Below are 5,499 nucleotides of genomic sequence, written 5' to 3'. Positions count from 1 at the left end.
GTGTGATGGGGGACCCATTTGTCAGTGGAGTAAGTTCAGGCTCTGAGGTCGGCCTTAGTTCCCAGAGCTGGACAATCCTATGGAAAATCAAAGGAAGTATACTGCCTGAGCTGAATCATTGACAGATCTTCCCCATGCAAAACCATCCTAGAGGGAGCCCAGTGTCTGTGCTGCTGCAGCCCATCCATAGTGGTGATGTGTGTCAGCCAGGACACCGTAGGGAATCAGGGAGGAGTTGCAGGTGGAGGAAGCAGTAGCTGGGCCCAGGGAGCCCTTGTGTTTAAGGGAGAATAGCCATGAGCTGGAGAATACATTAACCCACCTGCTAGTGGCGGTGAGCAATTTGGACTGCAAAACTATCAGAAAGCAGGCCAGGTGAAAACGCGAGGATAGAGCATTTTTGACCATGTAAGCCACTTTTGTTTTCTTTTGTCTTTGATTCAGACATTTGTTCATCCCCTCCCTTAAAAGATCGATTTGTTTAAGGCGAAGTTTCCATGTTCGTGTTAGAGAAAGCATAGCACATACTTAAATAAACAATATTCTCCTATTAGAGTTCCCATTGCCCAATATGGAGAATATTAAAGTGACTTTAGAATAATTTTCTGGAAAATATCCTGGGCTCTCCCTTCATTGGTGTTTGGTCCCCACAAACCTCTCTGTAAAGCTACTGAGAGGTGATCACCCATTTTAGGGCAGCATACCTCTAGAAGGGCCGTCAGTGCTTCTTCGTGGCTCTAGTGGAGTCCTGAGGTGAGGAATATAAGTATCTGCAAAGAGTGTCCTTGGGGTATTAGCAGTGCCTGAATGTCAGCACTACCAGCAGGGGCTCCTGCAGCATGAGCACCTTGCTGAACGCGTAGTGCACCACAGTGTCCTGTTCTACCAGATTATTCTTTTTAGGAAACAATCACAGGGCAGCCAGATGTGTCTAAGTAGGTGTAGTGCAGCTTATCTGGGGCACGTCTGATTTCTTAGGGGCTGTCAATTTGGATGTTCTTGGCTCCTTAGGGCAAGATGATCTTCACAGCCAGAGAATCTATCACTTGTTCATCAAACACGTGGTCCACAAACCTCATCTTCAGTGCATATTATAGAAGTTTGGTCTCTCAAATTATAGAGATACTTATAACTTGGGAGGTTATAGCCAATGATGTAATAGGTCTTCCACCCTCCAAAAAGAGGGAAACAAGGCCGGATCTCCATTTCTATGGAATCATCCAAAATAAGGAGGTGGCTGGTGGAAATATAGCCAGTCTTATTCCGCTAATAAACATCTTGGGCAGCAGTAGGAAGGATGGTCTTTAGAGAATGGACTATCTGGGTGTCTCTGGTAATTATAGCATGACAAAGGCCCCATAAGCACAGCCCTGTGTGCTCCAAGTCCACATTTTCTTCCACAGCAATATCACCCCATTGAGAGACCTCGATGATTTGGGTCATGCTGGTGATAGTAAGGAAAGGACTGTTCTCATAATGTACATTAAAAGTATCCTGACTATAAATAGGTACATTTCGGAGATGTCCATAATCTAGGAAGTACTCAGATCGCATGGGGTTCTCCAACTTGGTATAGCTCTCCACATTTTGAGAGGCAAGCTTCGCATGCATAGTTTGTGTCTATTGGATAGAAAGAGTAGAAATAATGGTTGCCCTCAAACACCACAAATTATTTCTCCGAGTGACCTGAGATGGATATGGTTGAAGTACATGGGTATAGAGACTGTTTCCAAAATGACTGAAATCTTTATCACAGGATTGAGAGCAACTGGGAGCTTGACCATGAAGAGTCCGGTTTCTCATACTTCCAGATTGTTCTCTTCCTCATCTTCTCCCTTCACATGCACGCTGAGGTGAGCCAGCCAGGCCTTAGCTCCAGCTCCAAGGCCAGAAGGAAGGAGATGGCTCGGGAAATGGAACTGCCCCCTGGGTGGGCCAGGACCACATTCACTGTCACTTGGCCAGGTGGCTGCTCATGTTCACTGTGCACTTAACGACCTCATTGACCAATGGTGGTGCATCAGAAGAGGCGTTGCCTGGTGCTGAGGCCCAGGCCCAGAGCAGAAGGAGCAAAAGCAGCCCGGAGGTAGGGACTCTCCATGACAGGGACTGAGCTGAGCTGCCAGGTATTTTCTTTAAGTATATATTTTTTATTTTTGAATTACAGTTGACATACAATATTATATTAGTTTCTGGTATACAACATAGTAATTAGACATCTATATAACTTACAAAGTGATCACCCCCATAAGTCTAGTGGCACCAAACATAGTTATTACAATATTATTGACTACATTTCCTATGCTGTACTTTACAGAGGATGGGTGTTTTAATCATTTTGTAGACGAAGCCATAATATGAAGGGAAACATCCCTTGTCCTTCAGTGTAACATAAAACTGTAGTAGGTTGCTACTGGACAACTGAAACAGAAGTGCCCCTGCACGTCATGTTGTCATAGCATAGGTGCTATTTAGAGCCAGGAAAAGTGAAGCTCAGCTACCACACAAAAGACCTCCCCAATTGTGTATTGCTGATTTCCTCACATTGTGGGCCTCCAGGATCTGCTGGCAAACGTGGGGGTGAGTCAGGCTTGAGCCGCTGATTCCAGGGCCTAGATAAGGCATCTGGAAATCTCTCCATGAGCCCACAGAAATGGTCACCCACTTTATCAAGGTTGCTTAGGGTGGTGTCAAGGGCATAGTCCTGCTGGGCCCTGTGGCGCCTATGTGAAGGCAGGTTTGGGCCATTGTATCTGCACAGTCCAGCACTCAGGCCGTGTGCTAGAGGGTGAAAGAACTCAGCCTCAGGAAAGAGGTTTATCCACAGAGGGAAAAACGCAAGGCAATTCCCAGCACTGAGAAGGAACTAATAAATTTTCTATGTATGAATTCCTTCAAAGCAGTCTTAAAGATATAACCCCAAAGGTTACAACCCAGACAACACTATTATTTCCCTTTGAAATATGCAAGTAGCGAATAAATGAACCAAGCACCTCAGCGAGCCGGTGGCATGAATCTGTTGCCTGATTGGTTCAGCCTGACCTCTTTGTGAATTCTCTCCTCTCAGGTGTTCTCCTTGCCTGAGGTCCAGTTGATGGAGACCCAATGCCTACTGGTCAATTGAAATGGTCACAGGCACCTTTAAATCCACTCCAAAAATATACTCCTGCACTTCAGCTAGCCTCCTGACCTCTCTTTTCAGCCATCCCCCATTCCTTCAAGTCCAAAATGCAGAACCATCTTCCATCTCTCACTTTTCTCTGTCCCATATCTAATAGTTTATTTGTTTGTTTAGGTTACAGTAAAATATGCAAAACATAAAATTTACCAATTTAATCATTTTTAAGTGGACAGATTGGTGGTATTAAGTGTACTCACATTGTTGTGCAACCATCGCCACTATCCATCTCCAGAACTTTTGTCATCACAAACTGAAACTCAATATCCATTAAACAATAGCTTCCTACGTCCTCTAGCCCAGTGGTTCTCAACCTTCCTAATGCTGCCACCCTTTAATACAGTTCCTCATGTTGTGGTGACCCCAATTTCATTGTTACAAAATTGAACATAATTAAAGCATAGTGGTTAATCACAAAAACAATATGTAATTATATATGTGTTTTCCGATGTTCTTAGGCGACTCCTGTGAAAGGGTCGTTTGACCCCCAAAGGGGTCAGGACCCCTGGCAGCCTCTATTCTATTTTCTGTATTTATGAATTTGACTACTCTAGATACCCATATAAGCTGAATTGTGCAGTACTTGTCCTTTTGTGTCTGGCTCATTTCACTTAGCATAATGTCTGCCAAGCTCATGCATGTTGCAGCATGTTAGAATTTTCTTCCTTTTTAAGGCTGAATGATATCTGTTGTATGTATATACTATATTTATTCATCCATTCATCTGCCAATGGATGTTTCTAATCATTTGTTAATCTTATTAATTACTAGTTTATCATTGCTCCATTACTCTAATTGATGCAGAATTTCCTACTTTGTCTCTTTGTCTTAAATTTCTTCATTCCAATCTTCTCTATGCACCATCTGAATAATTTACCTAAAATTTCTAATAATTGCCCTATCCTTCCATGTATTCCAAATTCTTGCCTCTCAATGGCCTGAGCTCAACCAGCTCTTTTAACCTCATCTCATTTCTTTTATTAGTAGTCCCCATAGTCACCCTACTTATCAGGCCAAGAAACATTGGTTGGATGAGTAGTGTGTTTGGGACACAGAATAAAACAGAAAGTCAGGAAAGGTTCCAAAGGATGAGTCCACCCTAGTGACCTGGAACATGGCCTGAGGACTCTCTACCTCCGCCTCTCCCGTACCCAGTTCATGACTATGCCACCCACCAGTTGTTTTCTGGTCTGTTCTTCACACCTCACTCTGTGAGCCTTGTCTCCCAGTGCAAGTGGGACTCTCACCCTGTCAGTTACTAGTTCCCATGTGGTTATGAGCTCACATTCTGGAGCTAGATGACCTATCCTCAGCCCCAACTCTGATGCTCACTAGCTTGTGCCCTGGGGCAAATTACATCACTTTTATTACAGTATATTGTTATATTTGTTCTAATGTAGTATTATTGTCGCTAACCTGGTACTGTGCCTAATTTATAAATTAAACTTTATTATAGGTATGCATGTATAGGAAAAACCATGGTATATATAGGTTTGGCACTATCCACGGTTACTTTGGGTCTTGGAAAATACCCCATGTAGATAATGGGGGACTGTATTATTGCAGTTACCTCTTTGTGATTACCCTTAACTGTAAATTTTAGCTTATTTATTAAGTTTCTGCTCTCTCTAAGGAGTCTTCAAATGTGCCTGGCACAGGAGTATACCGGTAACAGAAACACATCATCGCCCCTCTTCAGGAGCTCCTACTGCGTATTTCTGTTTCTGTCTAGAGCCCCATGATGATGACATCATACTCTGCTCTTCCTCCCTCCCTCTCTTCCTTCCTTCTCTCTTTTTCTTCCCATTCTTCCCTCTTTCCTGCCTTTCTTCCAACATATACATACGGGGTGACTACGCTGTGCTGCATACTGCCCCAAATGCTGGGGACTCTGCAACAGACAACACACACATTCCTTCATCTAGTGCACTAACAATGAAGAAGGCAAATTATACATGTGTAAGTGAATAAGTGATATGATTCAAGCAAGCAATAAATACTCTGGGAAAATCGAGAATTATGACAGGAATGATGTGTGTTGCTTGACATAGTTCTGTCAGGGGCGTCCCCTTGGAAGGGATGTCACCTGAGCAAGACCTGAAGGAACGGAAGGTGTCAGTCCTGAGCAGACCTGCAGGAAGAGCAATCCAGGCAGAGAAACCGTCCAAGAACCAGAATCAGGCCTGGGCTTGGTGTACTTGGGCGAAGCTTGTGAAACAGGGTGAAGGTGGTAGGAAGTGAAATCAGAGAGGTGGGTAGGAGATCATGGTTTTGTTGGTTCTTGAAATGTGTGGTTAGGGGTTTGTCCCAAGTGTAATGAT

General features: G+C 43.7%; 1 pseudogene; it reads right to left on the bottom strand.

The window, feature by feature from the left end:
- Nucleotides 1-793: 793 nt before the first annotated feature.
- Nucleotides 794-3,394, bottom strand: LOC132220127 (dolichyl-diphosphooligosaccharide--protein glycosyltransferase subunit 1-like; annotated as a pseudogene).
- Between the last annotated feature and the right edge of the window lie 2,105 nt (nucleotides 3,395-5,499).

The sequence above is a fragment of the Myotis daubentonii genome, chromosome 17, assembly GCF_963259705.1.
Source record: "Myotis daubentonii chromosome 17, mMyoDau2.1, whole genome shotgun sequence".
NCBI lineage: Eukaryota > Metazoa > Chordata > Mammalia > Chiroptera > Vespertilionidae > Myotis > Myotis daubentonii.
The sequence above is the reverse complement of the archived record's forward strand: the minus strand, read 5'-3'. Positions and strand labels throughout refer to the sequence as shown.